Source organism: Dermacentor variabilis, chromosome 9 (assembly GCF_050947875.1).
Source record: "Dermacentor variabilis isolate Ectoservices chromosome 9, ASM5094787v1, whole genome shotgun sequence".
Lineage (NCBI taxonomy): Eukaryota > Metazoa > Arthropoda > Arachnida > Ixodida > Ixodidae > Dermacentor > Dermacentor variabilis.
Genome location: NC_134576.1, coordinates 132,205,733 through 132,227,548, shown reverse-complemented (window position 1 = coordinate 132,227,548; position 21,816 = coordinate 132,205,733).

The following is a 21,816-nucleotide window of genomic DNA, read 5'->3' as shown; positions in this document are numbered from 1 at the left end:
AAAACACCCGCGTACTTAGATTTAGGTGCACCTTAAAGATCCCCAGGTGGTCTAAATTTCCGGAGTCCCCCAACTATACGCCGTGACTCATAATCATAAAGTGGTTTTGGCACGTGAAACCCCGTAATTTAATTTTATTTAGACGAATGAATTATGTTGCTGGTTGTTATTCTGTTGGACACTGAAATCGATGCTGCACTCAACTGCGCGACAACAGCGATAGCTGCGCGTGCCCTCCCCCGCTGGCCCCGTGGTGTTGCAAAAAGCTGCGGCAGCTGCGACCTGTCGACGCTAGCGCGCGCGCCGAGTGACGCGGCTCTGATTGACGCGCGGAGACGGCACGCATCACGGCCGGTCACGTGTATCTTTCGTGTAGCAATGAGCAGGCAGGCAACGATTCATGTCCGATTTCCCCGTAACGGGTTGATGCCATAGGCACCAAACCAGAGCAAGCCAAACTGCAGCCGGAAGGGGCAGTACGCCTGCCTACTTTCCGGGGAGCAAGAGGAGGAGGAGGAAGGGAAGGAGGTAAACACAGAAGTGGAAGGTATAAGACGAAGGGAATGAAAGACTGAAATAAAGAAAGAACGACACGATATATAACGAGGACTAAAGTAAAGCAATGGCGAAGAATGGAGTGCGGCAGTTAGGAATAGAAAATGTCGCTGCAGGTCGTGCTATTAAAAGAATTTTTAAGAAAATAGAAGCGTAAGAAGGCGCGCAAGAAAACATGCATATAGAAGTAACACATGTGCATATAAACGCTGAACACCGGGAGGCGGGGGGGGGGGTGATCACTCCCTCCCCCTCGTTTCTCGGTTAAGGATGCCGGCCCGGAGGGAGGGGCGAAATCCCCCGGGGCCGGCACCCTTAAATAGGCCCAGTTACCGCCTGCATTCCGCTGTAGGCCGCTTAGTAGGGTTCACGGCGCTTCCCCGAGTATGTAATTATTAAATAACCTACATATAGCCATCAGCAAGTCTTTGTGACGTTTGCAAGAACCTATTTAAAAAACGTCACAGCCCTTTTGCATTGTTTGTTTGCACTGGATCACTACCAACTGCATTTCATTTAACGATTCGCAAGAGCAGGGAGACCGACACCCAAATCTCCCTTCAGCCGCTTATTAGCTCCCATCAGTTAACGTCGGTTTCGCCAAGCTTTACTACTTTGCTTAATAACTTCAGCTCTTCCCAAGAAATGGCGCTTCAGCGGCGGTGACGTGTCTCCGGGAGGCAAAAGCGCGATGGCCAGCGTGTGAAGGCCGTTCTGTCAGCCTTACGTTACCAACTTGACGTGAAATTTATGCGTGCCCCCCCCCCTCCCTCCCTCTCCGCGAAAAAGAAGTGTTGCTACGCCTCTGCCACTGGCCCCTGCACAGGTAGTCTCTGACTGTGCGCCTACCAGTGCATGATACTAACGGTTGATTCGTATATGCATAAAAACGCGGTTGCATACGGGCGCGTCCAGTGTTCCACGACCGTGGTATACCCTGCCGGCAGTTCCTGTACATACGTGATAAACTGTTCGTCGCATAACAGCTATATAAAAATGGGCCGATGGCCACGAAGCGAAAAATGTACCATGTACACGTCGCGGCGCCGTTTCGGGTACGCTAACGAGATGAGATGGATCGTTAGCGCCGTTATCACTCTGCAGAACGGAGCTCCAAGAGATAAAGGAAATAAGAGCGTAGGAGGGGGAGGGGGGATGTCGGGAGGTTAGTGTCCGTGGGTCGCACGTGCGTGGTGGCGGCCACGCAAGCGGAAACGAAGCCGCACGTGCTAGCTGCTGCTGCTGCTAAGCCGGTGTCAGCTATGGCGGCGGTGTTGAGCAGTGTCGCGATAGCATCGGTCAACAGCGGCGTATAGCGACGACGACTGCGGACACACAAGTCAAACACTGCTGCTGCGCTCGCCCGCCGATGAGGCAGGCACGCGGGTTCCGCGCTCATCGGCCGAGTCGACGAATGCGGAAGGCATGCGACGTCGCGGAAAAGTACTGTTTCTTTCTTTCAGGACAGTAAACGTGCGTGTTTGCGTGCGTGTGTTCGGGCTCCTGCAGTTGCAAGTAAGCATGCGTAAAACCTAGTACGTTAACTAAAAATATAAAATTCGGGGGTTTTGCGGGCTATATAACCACGATATACCACAGTGTGCTATTCCATCTTATACAGGGTGCTGCAACGAAAACTTCCAGATTTTTTTTTAATTACCTGTGGGAGATAGCACAAGTCTAGTCCACGAGCTGGTCTACTCGAAGAGGCGGACATTATTTGCACACACACACACGCGCACACACACGCACACGCACACACACACACACACACACACACACACACACACACACACACACACACACACACACGCACACACACACACACACAAAGAATTAAATGCGTAATCGACTAATTAACAGAAATTCACTAATGAAGTCTTTTTCACTAATTACGCTATGACGAATTGCAATTTACAAATCCTAGCGAGTGAGGCTGCAAGATATACCCACTTAAAAAGAATCGCTTGTATGACGTACCATTTACGAGATATACGCCGTAACACTTGCGGTGAAAATCCACCGTCGTTCCGCTTACCTTCTTAACGAAACGTCGTTTTATGCACTGGAGCACGAAAGTAACCGGAACGCCGATGCATATTCTCCGCTAAGTTCGGCAGTTAATATTTCGAAGCTGCAGGTGTCAACCTGGGCATACGTTCCGAGTGAGATCCGCCTTGCGAACGCTGGCGCTAGAATTTGTAAATTGCAATTTGTGTCATAATACAATTAGTTAAAACTCTTAATTAGTGAACTCTGTTAATTAGTCGACTGTGCATTTCAACATCTTTTTGTGCAAGTAATGTCCGCCTCTTCGAGTACACCAGCTCGGGGGCTAGAATTGTGCCATCTGCCACAGGCAATTTTTTTTTTTTTAATTTGAAAGCTCGTTGGGAATACCCGGTATGATTATTCGAACGCCGTATTGCGGGAAACACAAGGTCAATTTTTTGACCGTGCACCTGGGGTTCCCAAGCGGGCATCTAATGCTCAGTACACTAGTGGCGCTTTTCTTTTTTTTTGCGTTTCGTCTTTGTCGAAATGCGTCCGGTCAGGAGTCGAACCCGCGACCTCGTGCTTCATAGCCCCGCGCCATAACCGTTGTAAACCGCCGCGTCGTGTTCTCAAACGTTCACGACGTTTGTAACAAACGTGGAGACTGTATACCACATAACTAGGCCGTGCTGTGGCGCCACGGACGGTGGTACAGTGGCTATGTGTGCTTTGCTGCTGCGCGCGAGGTCTTGAGTTCGAGCCCCTGTGTTGCTTTGGGATGTCAAATCCTCCAGATGTGCACGTTTTTTTTGTTCTTTGGTTTCACCTGTCTAGATCGACCGGGACCTCGGGCGAAACGTAGGTACCGAACAAATAAAAATAAAATAAATAAAATTGGTAAACTTCGCTTTTGTCTTCGTTTCCCTCCATTTCGCTCGAAGAACTCTGCGATCAACGAAGCCAGGTTGCACGCGAAGCGGTGCTAAATTTCACTCGGCGCTTCGTTCCCTTCGTTTCGTGGATGTCGTTCGAAGAGCTTTGCAATCGACGCAACCAAATGCGAAATATAGTGTTCCACTTCGCCGTGCTTCTCTGGACACGTTCGCGTTCAGCCGTATTTTCGTATTCTACAATGGCGGCGCATTTTGAGCCAATCGGAGAGGCCGCGGATATGGGCAGCCCCATATAGTTTCTCACTATAACACCTAGAGGGAAATACCGTCATTTCCTTGACGGCACAGCACCCCTTAGGAAACTCCCATAGACGGTGGCGCCAGATTTCCCTCTAGGTGTTATAGTGAGAAGACAGGTATCTGAGCGATCTGGAATGGGTTTGGCACTCATTTGACTCCATAGAGTTTCTTACTATAATACCTAAAGGGTAATCTGGCGCCACCGTCTATGGGAGTTTCTTAAAGGGGCACCGTGCCGTCATCGGAATGACGGTATATGTGTCTGCGAGGCTCGTGTTGGCTGGTGTTGTAAGAGGCTTGGTCTAAAACGTGGATATGGCTACACAAATAACGCGTTCTGAAAGTAAAATGTTCATAAAATGTTTCCATTCACGCATATTACATCTTTACTCACCTACAATGCATGACCAAGCGAAGAAAAGCAAGAACAGACGACAAACTGTTTCAAAGCGAGCGCGAACCTTGTCGTCTGTCCTCCAACTCTAGCGGCCCGCTGATACTTTTTACGTATCATATAATTGTACATGCAATAACAAGTTCTCATAGTTAAACAAAACATGTTTTGGCGTAATAATCAAGCTAAAACAGCTTTTTACGTGCTGTTTTAGTAGAGAATGAATCATTGGGTCCATAGAGTTTCATATTAGTATACCTAGAGGCAAATGTGGCGCTGCGATCGTTCAACCATCATGGGAATGATGGGAAGTACAGGCTTCGGATTGGCATTCTATTGACTAGCTAACTAGTCTACAAGTATTTTTTTTGGCAGTTTTGGTTTCGCTCCAAGCGCAATTGCTATAACCTGCAGTGGGACAGTGCAACGCAAAGCTCTCTGCCTTTGTACTGTTGCCCGAAGTGGCGACAGCGCGCTGGGCCAGCAACTGGGACGATGTTTGTGTCGCGGTGTGGCGTCGAAGCCCTGACGAGAAAGCGGCGGCATCGTAAACGTTGAAAGAACATGTTTTGAGCGTTCGGACCTTGGTTTGTTAAATGGGTTAGGCTGGCACTGTAGCGTTACGTGCTTTATGAAACTTCTGAATAGGAAAGAGAAGGCACTATTGATACAAGACATATACAGTTGTACTTCTAGTGGCTTGACAATCAAATTTTATTGAATGCTTCATTATGCATTGCTCGTTTACGTGCTCATTTAAATGCGTGTTTTAGGTCTTTGAGAACACAAACTTACTTGTGGTAGGAAAGGTTGCTGCTTCCTGGCTGTAGTCTAGTGTCGCAAAATGGGTACGTGCAAAGCCACGCCATAACGCTTCGGAAGCGGTACGTCAATATAACATATGATTGTGATGTTATTGTGGCCGGATCACTCCAGAAAAAGGGAGAAGCAGCACGCGAAAGCACAAACACACATCGGACTTGTATTTATGTACACGACACAGATAACGGCACACACGTGACAATGCCTCATAGGCGACATGCACTATCTCTATGGATCGGTGGATTATGATTGGCCTACAGTTCCGGCGGAAGCGTGTGTCGCCTTGTCTGAGACCTCGCGGAACTGATGCTGGCCAGTGGGGTCGGACAGCAGTGTCGGCCGGCGGGTCGGACAGCCGTGTAGGACGTCCGGGTCGGACAGCTGGGTCGGACGACCGGGACGGACGGCTGGGTCGGACAGCCGCGTTGGACGGCCGGGTCGGACCGCGTCGCGGGGCTCAGGTAGCCGGCCGCAGTCACCGGGTCGCGTCCACAGCTGGCGGGGTAGCCCTGTGGCCGCTCACCCGAACGCTCGACCGCCCCGGTTCAGGACCGCCAGCCTCCTGGACCAGTGCCCAGCGGAAGAGCGGTGTTACGTTTCGCCTACGACGCGCGGTTTAGCCGGCGCGACTGCAACAAAGCGGCAGACATTTTGGCCCGTTCGGCGTCGCCGCTACGCTCCCCGCCAGGCGTTTCCAGGCGTTTCCAGGCGTTTCCAGGCGTTTCCAGGCATGTTCCGATGCCACGTGTCTTCATGTGCGTGTGTGAGTGTATGTGCCATTGTGCCCGACCAGAGGCGCTACGAGAGCAGAGGTTACCTTCTCCTTCCAGTCATTGTGCCCGACCAGAGGCGCTACGAGAGCCGAAGTTACCTTCTCCTCCCAGTCTTTGTGCCCGACCGGCGGCGCTACGACAGTGTGCGTCACCTTAGCCCATTGTACAATCACGTGCTCGTCTATTGAGGGGTTCCTTCTTGCCCTCAACTGCGAGAGTATAAAAACAGCTGCCCCCGGACGCCAAAAAGAAGGGCTCCGATTTCTTCTGTTGAGTAAAGTGCTCTCCCGTCTCTCTACTTCGGTCAACCTGACCGCCAACTCTTTGCGATGTTAAAATAAACAAGTTGTTTTGTTGTTACCAGTCGACTCATGCTTTGCCGGGACCTTCGGATGCTTCCAGTTGTACCCCAGGCCGCCAGGCCAACGCTACCCTTGGGGCTTGCGACCCAGGTACAACCACGGGCGTCAGCGCCGAGTTCCCAACCGATCACACCAGCGGTGCGACCACAACAACTCGTACCAGCGGTGCGATCCAAACAGCGGGGCGAGGTAACCTCCCAGCAGGCGACAGTGTTGCTTCGGGTGTGGCGTATTGGCGCGGGCGGCGATAGCTCCTCTGGGCCAGACGCCCAGCGAGGAAGCTGTTTTCCGTCGACCGCCGAACCTCGCGCACTGCTCACGCCACGGGCCACACACTCTCGCGCCACGCTTTTCGAAGCGCCACTGCCGACGCTCCCGAATTGGTGTCGATGATGATGATGATGATGGCTCTCTTGCGGGTATTTGCACAGAGTCGCTGTCATCTTCGCCACCGCACGGCGCACTGTCTTCGTATGTTTATACTTTCCACCCCCGGGTACCATATATTATGGCAATGATGAAGCCTACTCGTAGGAGGCCACTACAGCGTTCTAGCTAGCACTGCAGCAGATGTGCTTAAAAGTACTTGAAGACGTCCAGCAATCATGACAGCCGACGCAGCCCTTCGAAAGAGCGAGAGAGTTCGCAAGTGCCTGTCGTCTGCGAGAAAAGTCTCGCGTTTGCAGCAAGCGGGCGACGTAGCAGATGACACTTGTAGCATTCCACTCAAGGGTGCAACACTTTATCACGATACATTTTTATTTCCATAAATACTTGTTGAGTATTTTATATAAGTACATGTACGGTTGTTATTGCTGTTGCAAAAATAAATAAATAATTATTCTCTGGGGTTAAATCAGGAACAGAAGCGCACAAGAATGCATACCCTGGTGTGTCCTGGTGTCATTCCATAGTAAACCATGCTTCCATCTAAAAGTCATACAAAGTTTATGTAGCGTGTTGTACATTATGTAACATACTGCAGAAATAAAATTAGATTTTACGCGATAATACTTGAGTAAAGCTTCGTTTCCTGCACCGCAACCAAACGCCGCTAGTCTAAAGATCGAAGTCAATCCGAAGCCTGTACTTCCCATCATTCCCATGTAGGTTGAGGCAAAGCTCATGAGAACACCCGTAGACACTAGCGCCACATTTCCCTCTAGGTATTTATTTAGAAACTCTATGATTGGTTCAGAAGGAACGCTGCTTGCCAGACAGGTGTCCGGGCTCTCCGAGAACGGATGCCAATCCGAAGTCACAATATACCGGCATTGCCATGCATACCACAGCGCAGCAGCGCCAGATTTCCAATCTAGGTAGCGAGAGAGAGAGAGGAAAAGGGAAAGGCAGGGAGGTTAACCAGATGGGAAGATCCGCTTTGCTACTCTACGCTGTGGAAAGAGGGGAGGGGGAGGTAAAGTGATAACAAAGTAGAGATAAAGAAATAAAGGAGCACAGACATACAATCACAGTTGGTCACTGTCGCCGCACATTGTCACCGCACAACACAGTAGCACTTGCAGCACTATGAACATCTGTTCATGCTACAGCCGCTTGTCCAATTCTGTAGCCCTTAAATACTGCAACATTGCCCTCGTCGCCCTCTGCTGCGATGGCTTGTGATGGCGGTATTTTAATATAACTTCTTCTGTTAGAGGTCTTCGGTCAAAGCGCCCTATCGCGTTTGCGAGCGATCGTCTCTGTAAATTATAGCGAGGACAGTCACAGAGAAGGTGCTGAAGAGTCACCTGGTTACCACAGTTATCACACGAGGCGTCGTCGGCCCATCCGATTTGGAAAGCAAAAGACTTGGTGAGCGCCACCCCTAGCCATATTCGACAAAGCAGGGTAGCTTCGCGACGGCAGAGTCCAGCTGGAATGCAAAGGCGTAGAGAAGAGTCTAGGTTGTACAGCCGGTTGTTTTGAAAACTTCCTGCATTCCACAAGGAGAACGTGATATCTCGGCTGAGCATTCGAAGTTTTCTTGCGGCATCTGTCCTTGATAATGGTATAGGCTCCTCTTCGTCGCCCTGAAGAGCCGACCGAGCAGCGTTATCGGCGTGTTCGTTTCCTATGACGCCGCAGTGACTTGGAAGCAACTGAAATGTCACGTGGTGTCCTTTCTCAGTCAAGGCATGGATTAGTTCTCTAATCTCGTATACCAGTTGTTCGTGTCGTCCACACCGCAGGGCTCATAGCAAAGACTGCAGTGCTGCCTTCGAGTCACTGAATACTGACCATCTTCGAGGTTGTTCTTGGCTGACGAGACGAAGTGCAGCCCGAAGAGCTGCAGGTTCCGCAGCCATCGGCGTCGTTGGGTGACATGTCTTGAAACTGATGGTGGTGGCTTTCGCTGGGAAAACCGCGGCTCCAGAGGAACACTGGAGAGTTGCCGATCCATCAGTATAAATATGTACGTGGTCGGCGTACCACTCGTGCAAAAGGAGCATAGTTAGTTGTTTAAGAGCAGGTGATGACAGCTGAGATTTTTTTTCTGATTCCTGGTATGGTGAGGTGCACTGCAGGTCGAGCCAAACACCATGGAGGCCAATCTGGGTAACTTAGTGAGAAACTCTATGGGCAGCCCCGTGGGATCAGTCGGACCTGACAAGATGGCGAACTTTGAACAACGCGCCGCAGTTTGACGATGTCCCGGATAAATGCACCCCCCTCCCCCTACACCCCCCGGGGAGGGCGGTATATATGTAGCGAATCTTCCCGTTCGATTCTATGCGCCACTGTTATCGTCCCCCCATTCGCGGCCGGCGGATCCCGGTCGTCGAAAAACGCGGTTGGAGTGCCCTGCTGACCACCGACGAAGTGCGAAACAGGTATTGCATCGGAATGGAGTCCGTCACACGCTAGTATCCCGGTCCGGAACACCGCCCTTGGTTCGCTCCCCGCATATCGCGTTAAGACTTAATGGTATTATCTCACAGTATCGCGCACGAAGAACGAACGACGCAAGTATATACAGTTTACAAAACCTACAGTGTCAATTACCGCGAATAATTTTACCAACCCGCCCAGCTTTCGCTTGTTCGCTGTTGAGAAACTTCGCGAACGACTCCGTCCGCGGAGTGGTCACCGCCTCGAAACCGGAAGCGCTGCGTCATGCGCCCGCTGTTGCGTTTCGCCTGCGACACGTGGTTTTGCCGGCGCGACTGCGGCGGGGCGGCAGACATTTTGGCCCGATCGTCGTCGCCGCAACACTCATCGCCAGGTGTTTCCAGGCGCGACTGCGGCGATGCGACCGCCTAGGGATCATCCTCGCATTCCAGTCATTGTGCCCGAAACAGGCGATGCCAAAGCAGGGATCTCATTCCAGTTATTGGGCCCGAAACAGGCGATGCCAAAGCAGGGATCTCGTTCCAGTCATTGTGCCCGAAACAGGCGATGCCAAAGCAGGGATCTCATTCCAGTTATTGGACCCGAAACAGGCGATGCCAAAGCAGGGATCTCGTTCCAGTCATTGTGCCCGAAACAGGCGATGCCAAAGCAGGGACCATCCTCTCATTACAGTCATTGTGTCCGACCGGCAGCGCCACGACAGGGTGCTACGAGATCGTGCTCGACATGGTGCTACGGCATCGCTACGACAGTGTGCGTCACCATTAGCCCATTGTACATTCACGTGCTCGTCTTTTGAGGGGTTCCTTCTTGCCCTCAACTGCGAGAGTATAAAAACAGCTGCCCCCGGACGCCAAAGGGAGGGCTCCGATTTCTTCTGTTGAGTGAAGTGCTCTCCCGTCTCTCTACTTCGGTCAAACCTGACCGCCAACTCTTTGCGATGTTAAAATAAACAAGTTGTTTCGTTGTTACCAGTCGACTCATGCTTTGCCGGGACCTTCGCATGCTTCCAGTTGTACCCCAGGCCGCCAGGCCAACGCTACCCTTGGGGCTTGCGACCCAGGTACAACCACGGGCGTCAGCGCCGAGTTCCCAACAGATCGTACCAGCAGTCCGATCCAAACATCTGGTTGCCAGCGGTGAGATCGCCTACGACTTCAAACAACTGTCTGCCAGCGGCGAGATCGCGACAACGGAGGCCAGCAGCGAAGAGATGCAGTTGACTGTATGCTGAGCAGCTCAACGACGATCCGGGAGCAGTGCAACGAGCCCTGTGTGACGACTGGTTGCCTGCAGCGGAACGACTGCGCGGAATTCCTGCCTGCGAGGTTTGGTGAGTGCGGGACTTTCTTCTTCTGAGCTTTGCCAGGCTTTTGTTAGTGTTAGAAACAGAGCTGGTAATTGTGGTTGTCGTTGCTGCCGGGTTAGTTTGCGGCAAGACAATAGTAAGCAGTAGAGAAAGCAGCATTCAGAGCAGCCATGGATTTGAAGTCGTTGCGCAAACCGAAATTGTTGGAGCTTGCAAGAGAGTTGGGTCTGGATGTCTCAGACAAACTAAGAAAACCTGAACTGCTAAAGGCTATTCTTGAGTTAGAGGCTGAGGATGACGAGCTGTCGGAATGCCTTGAGACTATTGAGGAGAGGTCAAAAAGACAGGAGCGCGAACTTAAAGAGCAAAAAGAAAAAGAAGAGCGTGAACGTAAAGAACAGAAAGAAAAAGAAGAGCGTGAACGTAAAGAACAGAAAGAAAAAGAAGAGCGTGAACGTAAAGAACAGAAAGAGCGAGAGCAACAAGAGAAAAAAGAAGAGCGCGAACACGCTTTGGAAATGAAGCGTCTCGAGGTAGAGATGGAACGCGCTCGTAATGGAAGTCAGGCACACGGTGCAGGAGAACGCGTATTGTTCAAAATGACGGACCTGATGCGGCCGTTTAAGCTTGGAGAGGACATTGGTTTGTTCCTGGTTAACTTTGAGCGAACGTGCGAGAAGCAGGGGTTCTCTCGGGAAACGTGGCCACAGCGCTTGCTCACTTTGTTACCCGGCGAGGCGGCCGACGTAGTCGCTCGCTTGGATAGAGAGGAGGCAGAGGATTTCGACACAGTGAAATCGAGTCTTCTAAAAAAGTACCGGCTGTCTGCGGAGGCGTTCCGTCGGAAGTTTCGGGAAAATGAGAAAGGCAGAAGTGAGTCATATACAGAGTTTGCGTATAGGCTTATGTCGAACATGCAGGAGTGGCTCAAAGAAGAGAAAGCGTTTGGTGACCACGATAAAGTTCTGCAGTGCTTCGGGCTAGAACAGTTTTATAGTCGGTTACCGGAGAACGTGCGATACTGGGTCTTGGATAGGCCAGACGTTTGTACGGTGGCTAAAGCCGCTGAGCTAGCCGAGGAGTTTGTGACGCGTCGAGCTCGCGGAGCTAAGGACGGTCAAAAGGGTGAATTTGGCTCGAAGTTCGAGAGGCCGAAGTTCACACCCATGAGAGCAAAGGGGAACACGCGTAGTGCGGATGCGAGTGGAAGCAGTGCGACCGAACCTAAGGAGACGGCGGCAGCCGAGGCCGAACGCAGAAAGCGGTTCGAGATGAGGCGAGCGGGCGTTTGTTATACGTGCCAGAAGCCGGGTCACTTTTCGGCGCAGTGTCCGGAAACGACACCAAAAGTTGTGTTTTTTTCGATAGGCAGCACTGACGAGAACATGAAGCTTCTCGAGCCTTACATGCGAGACCTCCTCGTGAACGGGAAAGAGTGCCGAGTGCTTCGCGATTCCGCAGCTACGATGGATGTAGTTCACCCGTCTTACGTAGAACCCCATATGTTCACGGGCGAGTGCGCATGGATCAAGCAAGCCGTGGAAGCTCATAGCGTGTGTCTGCCGGTAGCAAAAGTGCTTATTGAAGGACCTTTCGGAGCGCTTGAGACAGAGGCGGCAGTGTCATCTATGCTGCCACCCCAGTACCCGTACCTATTTTCAAACAGGTCCGATCACCTCCTGCGCGAGAAGGGGCTTTTGTTTGGTGAAGCTAGTGTTCAGGCCTTAACCAGATCGAAGGTTCGGGAGCTCGCTGCAAAGGCGGTAGTTGCGGGGCCGACGTTATCAAACAACGAAAAAGGGTCAGAGGCGCAGCAAGCTGATATTCCGAGCACGCCCGAACTGAATAAACTTGAGTCTGTAACGTTAAAGGCGCCAGATACTGGAGAGGAAATGCCCGACACGGGAAAGTTAGAAGAGCTATCTACTGATTTGCTCATCGCGCCTACGTCAGACGGACTTGATAGGTTGCTAAAAGTCAGCCGGTCGGCTTTGATAGCCGAGCAAAAAAAGGATGGCAGCCTGGAAAACGTGCGCTGCAATGTCAAAGAAGGTATCGCCAGGAAAACTGCGCGTTTTGTGGAAAGGGGTGGAGTCCTGTACCGGAAGTATCTAGACCGCCGAGGAGTGGAGTTCGATCAGCTGGTCGTGCCTCAATGCTATCGTCAGGATCTGTTGCGCTTGTCACATGGGGGTTCGTGGTCCGGACACCTAGGAGTTAAGAAAACTAAGGACCGTCTCTTGCAAGAGTACTATTGGCCAGGGTGTTTTCGGGACGCAGACCATTTCGTGAGGACATGTGACACTTGTCAGCGGGTGGGCAAACCAGGGGACAAATCGAGGGCGCCGTTGAAATTGGTACCTATCATTACAGAGCCTTTTAGACGGCTCGTTATTGATACTGTGGGACCTCTGCCGGTAACAGCCACGGGGTACAGACACATTTTGACTGTGATCTGCCCAGCGACAAAGTTCCCTGAAGCAGTGCCGCTTAAAGAACTCAGCTCAGTTGAGATAGTTAATGCACTACTGTCCATATTTGCGCGAGTTGGTTTTCCTGCAGAAATTCAATCAGATCAGGGCACAGTGTTTACTAGCGCTTTGACGACAACTTTTCTCGAAAGGTGTGGGGTAAAGCTGTTACACAGCTCAGTGTACCACCCACAGTCGAATTCCGTTGAGAAGCTCCACTCCGTCATGAAGCGCGTGTTGAGAGCCTTGTGTTTTGAACATCAAACTGACTGGGAGCTGTGTCTGCCTGGGGTGATGTTTGCGTTAAGAACCGCGCCGCATGCAGCTACGGGGTTTTCGCCAGCTGAACTGGTGTACGGTCGCTCGCTTCGATCTCCGCTTCGCATGCTTCGAGAATCGTGGGAAGGTAGGGGCGACGACCCAGTCGTGGTGGAGTACGTGCTTAAGCTCCTCGAACGCTTAAGAAGGGCACAGGAGTTGTCAGGTGAAGCAATGGCAAAGGCCCAGCAGAGGGCCAAGGTTTATTATGATCGGACAGCCAGGGCCCGTCGTTTTGAGGTTGGCGATGAGGTCATGATATTGCGCACATCGCTAAACAACAAACTAGACGTGCAGTGGGAGGGCCCAGCGCGAATTGTTCAGAAACTGTCGGACGTTAACTACGTGGTAAGTCTGCCAGGAAAGCGGAAAGCACAGCAAGTTTACCACTGTAATCTGCTCAAACCTTATAGACAAAGGGAAGCAGTGGTGTGCATGATGATAAACGTTCCTGAAGAGCTTCCAGTCGAGCTTCCGGGACTAGGCTCAGTGACGAACAGGGAAGACACCGGTCAAGTCATTGGTGACCTTATCAGTAAAGCACCGCTGTCGCCTGAGCAGAAAACCGAACTACACCAGCTATTACAAGAGTTTCAAGGTCTGTTCTCTGAGAGGCCTGGTAGGACTTCTGTACTTACTCATGATATAGAACTTACCTCCCCAGAGCCAGTACGATCCAAGGCGTATCGGGTGTCACCCCGCCAGAGCGATATTATGGAGGCTGAGGTAAAGAAAATGCTACAGCTCGGTGTTATTGAGGCAGGTGAGAGTGATTATACCTCCCCTTTGATTGTAGTTGAGGTACCGGGCAAGGAACCTCGTCCTTGCGTCGACTACCGCAGGCTTAATTCCATCACTAAGGATCAAATTTATCCGATCCCTAACATCGAGGAGCGCCTTGAGAAAGTTAGTAGCGCTCAGTTTATTTCCACCCTAGATCTTGTCAGGGGTTATTGGCAGGTTCCACTTACAGAAGAGGCTAGTAGGTATGCGGCGTTCATTTCACCAATGGGAACATTCCGTCCTAAAGTGTTGAGTTTTGGTTTGAAGAACGCGCCATACTGTTTTTCAAGCCTCATGGATAAAGTGTTGCGGGGACAGCAAGAATTCGCTTTACCGTATCTAGACGACGTAGCGATATTCTCCGCATCCTGGTCTGAGCATATGACACACTTGCGGGCAGTGCTAACCCGCCTGCGCGAAGCGGGCTTGACAGTCAAGGCTCCTAAGTGCCAGATAGCACAGGCCGAGGTTGTCTACCTCGGTCACGTGATTGGTCAGGGTCGTCGCCGCCCCTCTGAAATAAAAGTGGCCGCTGTGCGAGACTTTCCGCAACCGCGCACCAAGACCGATATTCGGTCGTTCTTGGGTGTCGCCGGCTACTATCAGAGGTACATCCCTAGGTACTCTGATATCGCGGCTCCCCTGACGGATGCTCTAAGAAAGACAGAGCCTCAAACAGTCGTCTGGGACGAGACCAAGGAAAGAGCTTTTAGCGCCCTAAAGAGTGCCCTAACAAGCCAGCCTGTGCTACGATCGCCAGACTATACAAAAGGGTTCATTGTTCAGTGCGATGCTAGTGAGCGAGGCATGGGCGTTGTACTGTGCCAACGGGAAAATGGAGAAGTAGAACACCCCGTCCTGTATGCTAGTCGTAAGCTGACCAGTCGTGAGCAGGCGTATAGCGCCACCGAGAAAGAGTGTGCATGTCTCGTGTGGGCCGTTCAGAAATTGTCATGCTATCTAGCCGGCTCGAGGTTTATCATTGAGACGGATCACTGCCCTCTCCAATGGCTGCAGACCATCTCTCCCAAAAATGGCCGCCTCCTGCGCTGGAGCCTCGCTTTACAACAATATTCCTTTGAGGTGCGTTACAAAAAGGGGAGTCTCAACGGTAACGCCGATGGCTTAAGTCGAAGCCCCTAACGTAGGAATCAGCCTCAAAATTGTTTGTTACTGATGTTTTTCTTCCTGAGGCAGGATTTTTTTTTAACATATTGCTTTTGTTTAGTGTTTCAAAGTGATGATATGCTTTCTAGTGCAATTTTTCAATTTGTGGACGCGTTCTGAGTGATGCTAGACTACTGTAAGGAACTAGGCAGTGGTATAAAAAGGGGAAAGAGCCTGGCAGGGCTTAGTGAGGGTTGTGCCGTGCTTGCTGACTGAGCGGTTGAGTTTCAGCGTAGTTCTAACGCTTGCCGGGAACGAGAACAAAAATGTGAACTCTCCCGAAGTCACTTTGCAGTGTCCCGTGCGAACCTGAACGAGAGAACGAGGCCTTCTCTGTGCGCTGCGCTCAAGAAACGTCAAGGGACGCCCGACTTCGGTTATGAGCATCATCGAGCGACATCCCTCCGGACAGCGGATGCAGTCCCCTGTCCATCGGGATCTCCTTCCCCCGGCGGGGCGGTCTGTTGCGTTTCGCCTGCGACACGTGGTTTTGCCGGCGCGACTGCGGCGGGGCGGCAGACATTTTGGCCCGATCGTCGTCGCCGCAACACTCATCGCCAGGTGTTTCCAGGCGCGACTGCGGCGATGCGACCGCCTAGGGATCATCCTCGCATTCCAGTCATTGTGCCCGAAACAGGCGATGCCAAAGCAGGGATCTCATTCCAGTTATTGGGCCCGAAACAGGCGATGCCAAAGCAGGGATCTCGTTCCAGTCATTGTGCCCGAAACAGGCGATGCCAAAGCAGGGATCTCATTCCAGTTATTGGACCCGAAACAGGCGATGCCAAAGCAGGGATCTCGTTCCAGTCATTGTGCCCGAAACAGGCGATGCCAAAGCAGGGACCATCCTCTCATTACAGTCATTGTGTCCGACCGGCAGCGCCACGACAGGGTGCTACGAGATCGTGCTCGACATGGTGCTACGGCATCGCTACGACAGTGTGCGTCACCATTAGCCCATTGTACATTCACGTGCTCGTCTTTTGAGGGGTTCCTTCTTGCCCTCAACTGCGAGAGTATAAAAACAGCTGCCCCCGGACGCCAAAGGGAGGGCTCCGATTTCTTCTGTTGAGTGAAGTGCTCTCCCGTCTCTCTACTTCGGTCAAACCTGACCGCCAACTCTTTGCGATGTTAAAATAAACAAGTTGTTTCGTTGTTACCAGTCGACTCATGCTTTGCCGGGACCTTCGGATGCTTCCAGTTGTACCCCAGGCCGCCAGGCCAACGCTACCCTTGGGGCTTGCGACCCAGGTACAACCACGGGCGTCAGCGCCGAGTTCCCAACAGATCGTACCAGCAGTCCGATCCAAACACCGCTCGGCACTCGCGCTCGATCGTGGAGAGAAAGACGACCCGTGTGCGAGGCCGAGAGATGGAGCCGTAGACGGGCGTTGCCGACTCACGCTCGCAGAAAGAAATAAATAAAGAAATAACGAAAGAAAGAAAGAAAGAAAGACGAGAAAAGTCAGATGAGTAGAAGGTGTCGGCCCGTTCTGGCCGGCAAGAAGCGAGCGGGCTGCTGCGATACGGCGCGGCCGCGGGATTGCGCGATATCGCGCACCACGCAAGTCACGACTGCTCTGCGGCGCTGCCGCCTTGCCAAGCCTAACGTGCCTGCTCCGACAAACCGTCATCTTCTTCCGTGGCGGCGGAAGAGGAGTTGCCGGACCAGACGGGAAGAAGCACAGTCATGCCCCGCCGCTTCACTGTGGCGCAAGTGAACATGAACGTATTGAACACGAGTGAAAGACGCTGGTGCGAGCACGAACGTGCGGAAAGGGTGAATGGCGCAACGATGAAAGTGTCGGAGACGGGAAGCGGCGGTGTAGCAGACGCGGTAACGTACGCACACACCGCAGAATGAGGGGGGAAATGCCTCAGTTCTCATTATCGTAACCGCCACTCGCGCTTCGCCGCGCGCTCAATGAAAACGAGCGAATTGGAAGAAAGGAAACGAAGAAACCGAGACGTGCGTGTAAATGGCACGTGAATAAGAGAGAAAAAAAGAAAAAAAAAGATCGCATTACGAAAGAAAACCGGCGAACAGAACGGTGACGAGCAACTGCGGCGCGCTGGAAGCTGGGCTGTTTCTCTCCGCGAAATCTCTCTCGCTAACCATCTCTCTCCCTCGCTCCACTCACCCACCTTCAGCGGCATCCGACCTTCTCCTCCCCCCTCCCCCTTCCCAGCGCCCGTCGTCGTCGTTTTTGAGCAACAGGCCGTAGCGTCGGTAGCGTAGCGTCCCCCCGATCGACACGGCTGGACGCGTCGACAAGCCTTCCTGTCGTCGTCGTCTCCCCCCCCCCCCTTCAACTGACGACTCCCCGCAGAACGAACACACGCGGCGGGGGCGACCGCGACGGTGTACTCAAGCGTGATTTTGCCTAAGGCCTCTCCCCCCCCCCACCACCACCCCCTTCCCGCTAACAAACCGCAGAAGCCGGCGGCGGTTGTTGGCGGCGTCGCTTTTTCCGACGCTCCTGCTGCTGTTGCTGCTGCCACGCGCACCGACATGCCCTACGGCTCGTTTATTTTATTTCTTCTTTTTTCTTTCCCTCTTGCCACCGCGCTTGTATCCGCGCTACATCGGTGCAGCATAGTCGATGCCAGAGCTGGCGTTTAGCGAGGGTTACGTTGTATATGTGCAATGTCACTCTCGCACGAACGGATCTCGCTGTTATGGCCAAATTGCATGCACGGGCACCATGGTTAAGCCTAACCTCACTTAATGCCCACAGAAGTAATGGTCGGGCACTGGGAAAAGGCAAGCTCAATTTAGATAAATTTACCTTTGTTAGCAACAGGGTCACACTTTCTGGGTAACGCTGTTGCCCCCCCCCCCCCCAAAAGAAAAACAGATATTGATACCTGCATAACCATTGTCAAACGGTTACAGTCAAACGGTTACATAACACCGTTAACGCAACACAGTTGCCGCTGTTATGTTCCGTTTATTACCCTTAATAAAGCGAGCATAACAGCAACGCCTGTTCAGCTTCATAAGAAAAGAGTATCTCGTATGAAGCACCAGGAAGACTTTCTGTGCTTACAAGTATAACCTGCATGCTTCCGTGTCATACCTCAGCAGCACTCGTTGACTTAAATTTGTACAGGGTGTTCCCTTCTAAAGTGTACTGTACATGTTTGCTTCTACATCGTCTGCTGCCAGGTATTCCAAGACCAGACGACGATGCAAGGTGAGCGCGGCATGACGTCTACACTACGGTGAGTACATGTCCTCCAAACGCATATACAAATGCGTCGTTAGCAAGGTCGGCTTGGACCTGCCCGCAGTTTCTTGGACCGCGGAATAAAGAAAACGTACCAACAATACCACTCGGTGCCAAACCGCGAACTGCCGAGTTGGTTTTACACTACGTCATCGTTTCATCAATCAAAATCGATCGGTCAATCAGTCAGTCGTACATGCAGTTCATGTCGCGTTGTACCCGTTGACGTGCAGCATTACGTAACGCACCAATCACTCACGCTCTCACGCGACACCGGGTCCTACGCGCGCAGGCGTATGCAAAACTTCCGCCAAAGTTTCGCACTACGTGTTTCTCTTCGCATTAGTGACCACCGCGGCACGCCTCTCAGCTTCGACAATGCTGCACGGCTCCAGTGAGACTTGACAGGAAAACGGTCGTGATGGCTTCCGCCCTCCGTGATCGTCGGAGTGCGTGCGTGCGTGTCTGTCTGTCATGCGTGCGTTGGAAGCGCACGCGGTGGCCTGCCGTATAAGCGCCAGCCCATCGATATTGACTCGACGTGGTCGTTTCGCGAGCGGAAAGGAAATACCGCCTTTCTTTTTCTTTTCTAAACTGTTCCGGTCCTGCCACTTACCGGGAAGACTGATCGAGTCGGTGTGTATGTGTACGCGGTCTTGTTTGTCGATATCTGTTTCTTACGACAGCCCGCGTTGTGGATGGGGCTTTTAGAACCGGCGGGTCAGAACGTGCTCTCATTGTCTCGTTCCGCGCGGTGTCCGCCTTGCCGCTGATGTGCGCGATTAGCGAGCGACAGCGTGTATGTATACATCAGCGTTAACAACGGGACGGATGATCACCTGCTTCGTCAAAACTTGTTACTTGCGTTGCCTCGCAGGGCGCGGATTTGTTGAAATTTGGTGACTGACTGCGTACATATTAACCAACCTTGCTCTTCTCTACAGGCTATACTCAACATGCTAAATATTAGAGCGCTCTCGGTAGGAAAGTTCCTTGGCTATATGGCCTGTGCATTCCTGCATGCAAAAGGCCACAAAAGCCCTTCTACACTTGGATACTGGATTGTGTGAACGCTTGTGACAGTGAAGATTCCTCTGCGACTGACTGTGAATGACTATTATTTTTCATTTCTCTTGTTATCTATACTTCCCCTTTCCTCTCCACAAGTGCAGGGTAGTCAACCCGACACGTCCTTCGTTAATCTCTCTATCTCTCTCTCTCTCTCTCTTATTTAGGGGTATCACACGTCGACGAACTCACTCATGAGTCAACTCATCCAGAGACTAAGAACCGTCCGTGAGTATGAGTTTGAGTGAGCCGCGGAGAGCCTGAGTTAGTCGAAGTCAGTGCGAGTGATGCGCAAGTCTGACTAAGCCGAGGCGAATCCACGTAGGGGTGAGTCGGAAAATTAGATCTAGGGTTTCTGAGCCATGTATGCGTCATTTACGCGACGAAACCGTGCAAGCACACTACGAAAACAATGTGAGGTATACGAAGAAGCACGCAGCGCTGCAGCTACTAACTACAAACGTCTATCTTTACTGGTGTTTCTATACAGATCATGCAGCAGTAGGTTTTTGTACCGACTTGGTATATATAAACACGTGCACCGGCATAATAAACCTTTCTAGAAAGTGTAGTGTTGCGTGTGTTTTCTCTGTATCTCACGTTGTCATATTCCTGCGCTTTTACATTGTAAAGCGGCGAACTATCTACAAGCCAAACTCAATTAAAACACGGTTCAATACGACCGTGACCGCTCTTTGCGACGAGAGTAAAGCGCGCACTAGGGAAGTTAATTCCGGCGGCACCCATTATGCTTCGTTTATAGGGACATAGCGGCGTATCACGTGAGGAACAACACCATGACGCAGTCGCACCACGACATAGTTTCCGTTCCATCTTGACATCGGAAGCACGCCGGAGACCTAGCCATAGACCGCTTATGCGGTAAGCTATCATTTGAGAAATTTCGACACACAAAGAGTAATAAGTGACGCTACAGGAAACGTCTTAAGCCATAACTTCCAAGATTAGACAAATGCATGCGTGCTGGAAGGCAGCTTTGTGAACGTCGTGGCAGAAATGAGCCGGCGCCCCAAGAAACTTCCTGCCAAATGTCAGTCTACCACGCACAAAATGAGGGGAAAGAGATAGAGAGAAAGAAAGAAAGTATGTTTCCTAGTTGGTAAGTTGGTAAGGGAAATAGGCGACCTTTTATACCTTTCCAATTTCCAAATACATATAATTTCTCCTGAAACTTACGACAAAATTGATTTGTAAGAACATGAATAGAACATGAAACATGAATAGTGAACATGAACAGAGGAAGCGCGTTGAAGACTTCCTGGCTTCTGTTCTGGCCGACTGCGGCGACTCCCTACGGTATTTATTGCCAGCGGGCCATTATTGTGCGGGTATACGACTGGAAGATTTCTAGGGTCTGTGTTTTTCAACGGCAAAGCGGGCTATATAGAAGGTATCACTGGCGTCATCGAGATCGCTGTAATGTTTTACAGCCAACATGGTGAGTGAGAAGCTGGGTATCGTCTCGGCCAGCGCATCTGCAGTACAGCGTAAGCTGGCGACATGACAACAATATGGCCTACACGACGTCATGTGAATACTCCCTCTACCCACCATTGGCATGTGGTGTAAGCTTAACGCATACCAGCGCCAGGGTTCCCTCTAGTTAATTCTCGCGCACTGCAAACCATTTTAACACCCACAAGGGTCCTTAGGGGTGCAAATCGATCTATAACTCGCACCCTTACCCTCTTTACGGGTCTGAGGGTGTGACTCATAAGCAGAGGGCATTCTTGGGGATGCAAATTTGTTTTGCGGATGCAGGAAACTCTCTGGTCCCGTCCTGTTCGTGCACCACAGCGCGTACGAGCGCACAGCACGGCACCGCACCGCCGGCTGAGCCGAGGCCGACGCTGTTCCCCGCGTGCTGCTGCATGCACGGTCCGGTCAGCTGAGGGCGGCGCGCTCTTCGGCGCGAGCTGTCACGCCGCCGCCGCCGCAGCGCGTGCGCGCCTTCTCCTTAGCGCGATGCAAAGTACGGCGAGCGGGAGCTAGAGCGAGCAGCCCTGCTTATCGGCGGCCCATCGGCGGCAGCGCGGCGCGGCACATCGGGTCAGGCGTGGCGGCGGCTAAAGGAAACGCTCGGAGCCGCTACGCGGGCGCATGATCATCTTTTCTTTTGTTCTGTACGCGCGAGAGCGGGGGGAAAGAACGACTGAGATTGAGGGGGGGGGGCGGAGGGGAGGGAGAGCCGCGCACGACATTGAGTTTGCTGCAAAAGACCGCTAGAGAGAACTGCGGCGCTGTGCAGGTTCAGCTGCCGTGGTAATTTATTTGTTTGTTTGTTTGTTTGTTTGTTTGTTCCAAAAACTCTCAAGGCCTGGCGACGTTATATGGAGGAGTGGTCTAAATGAAATACATAATGTCCAAGAAAACGTCAACAAAACGCGCTGTACACGGCAGTGTTGAAGTTGGAATGTGGCATGTGAACGTCGGAGGCGGTTCCAGTCAGTGCATCATGGGCTGTGTGGATACAAGCGTATCCCTTGGATGAAAGTACCCCTA